Source organism: Macrobrachium nipponense, chromosome 28, assembly GCF_015104395.2.
Source record: "Macrobrachium nipponense isolate FS-2020 chromosome 28, ASM1510439v2, whole genome shotgun sequence".
NCBI classification, from domain to species: domain Eukaryota; kingdom Metazoa; phylum Arthropoda; class Malacostraca; order Decapoda; family Palaemonidae; genus Macrobrachium; species Macrobrachium nipponense.
Genome location: NC_087217.1, coordinates 38,606,893 through 38,609,055, shown reverse-complemented (window position 1 = coordinate 38,609,055; position 2,163 = coordinate 38,606,893).

The window sequence follows — 2,163 nt, the reverse complement described above, 5'->3', positions numbered from 1 at the left end:
CTGAATGGGGCGAATATCATCAGATTTTTATCCCATGTCCATTGAGGAAGCAAGTGGTAGCAGTAGCTCATGAATCTGGACATATGGGAATCAGAAAGACTGTGGAGAAGATCATGAGATATTTTTTCTGGCCTGGAATTCATAAAGATGTTAGAAGGTTCTGTTGGGAGTGTCATACCTGCCAGATAGCTGGGAAATCAAATGAAACCATTCAGAAAGCCCCCGTACAACCTATAGAAGTTAGAGGAGAACCCTTTAGCAAGGAGATTACAGATATGGTTAGACCGCTTCCGAAGATGAAGAAGGGAAATGAATATCTGTTGACATTAATGTGTCCTGTTACCAGATATCCTGATCCAATCTGTTAGAAACATTTCTGCCAGGAAAGTTGATGAGAAACTAGTGGAGTTTTTCTCAAAGTTTGGGATACCAGAAATTGTACAAAGTGATAAAGGAACGAACTTTATTTCCAAGTTATTCCAGGATATGATGAATTTGTTAGGGGTGAAACAACAGTTATCAACTGATTATCATCCAGAAACTCAAGGAGCCTTGGAAAGGTTCCACCAGGCATTGAAAAGTATGCTGACAAAGTATTGTTCTGAGTCAGGAAGAGAATGGGTGTTGGTTAACCCTTAATGTTATTTGAAGTTAGGAATGCTTATCAAGAAAGCATGGGATGTTCACATTAATGAGATGATTTTTGGAAGAGACATGAGAAGACCACTTAAGATTCTTGTAGAAAATTGGAAAGAAACTCAAGAGGAAATCCAAGGAGAGTATGTGAAAAACTTAAGGAAAAGGTTGGAAGAGATTAGAAAATTCTCTTTAGAAAATCTGATAATGAGTCAAGAGAAAATGAAAAGGAAATATGATAGGAAGACTGCGCTAAGAAGTTTTAGTGTTGGTCAACAAGTGTTAGTTCCCTTGCCAATAAATTTCAAAGTCCCTACAAGATAACTGAGAAGTTAAGTGATAGAACTTATGTGATTGAAACACCAGAAAAGAGAAAGCGACAAATAAAGATACATGTGAATCTCTTGAAACCTACCTTCTCAGAAACTAGAACTGAAACTGTGTCGATAATATAGACAACTTCATCTACAGAAGATGATGACGGCTATGAATTGGGAGCTGAAAGCAAGAAGAATAATTCTTCAATTTTGGAAAATTTGGAGGATAAAGTGAAACATCTTAATGTTAAACAAGGTGAGGTTTTAAGTGAAGTGATTAGAAGCTTCATAGAGAATTTTGCAGATGTACCCAGACGTACTAATCTGACCAAACATGAAATCAAGATCCAAGAAGATGGAAAATCATTCAAGCAAAGAGATTATCGCCTATCACCTTATCATCGAGATATTTTGAAGAAAGAAGTTGATTATTTAATGCAACATGGATTAGCAGTACCCAGTTCAACTCACTACAGTTTGCCATGTGTGTTAGTGAAGAAACTTGATGGCTCCTTTAGGATGTGTACTGATTATAGGAAATTTAATTACATTTGTGTGGCAGACAATTATCCCTTGCCTCTTATAGATCAGTTACTTGATAATATTGGGCAAGCCAAGTTTGTTTCTAAGATAGACTTATCAAAGGTATATTATCAGATACCCTTAGATGAAAATGCAAAGTTGCTGTCAGCTATTATTACTCCTTTTGGATTGTATCAGTATACTGTTCTGCCATTTGGTCTGATGAATGTGTAAGTGTTTACATAATAAAAATATGGAATGTTAGTCCATATATATAAAAGGTTCTAAAACTAAAGGGGTCAACCAGTTGCTTGCAGGAATGTGATCAGATAGAGACGCTAAAGATGAACGGTACTTACAATAAAAGTAGGCTAAGATAACATGTCGTCACCTGTAGTCATTCAATTGTTTATAAACATTAGTCCAAGCTCCCTGCTTGAGACAACTACCCCGACCTATTATTCAAACGGCCTACGTGATCTCTAGCGTGTCTCATTTGATTGTGTGTTCGTATGAAACTATGTCATTGTATGTATGTTCATATGTTCGAACTACTGTCTGTTCCTTCATAACTTGTAACAGAGATGGTAGACAGGCAGAACAGAGTTAGCTATCGTTATTAGAAGACCTGTACCTCTTTACCTAAGCTTTATCATGTAGAGGAATAGGATTAGCCATCTACATTGGC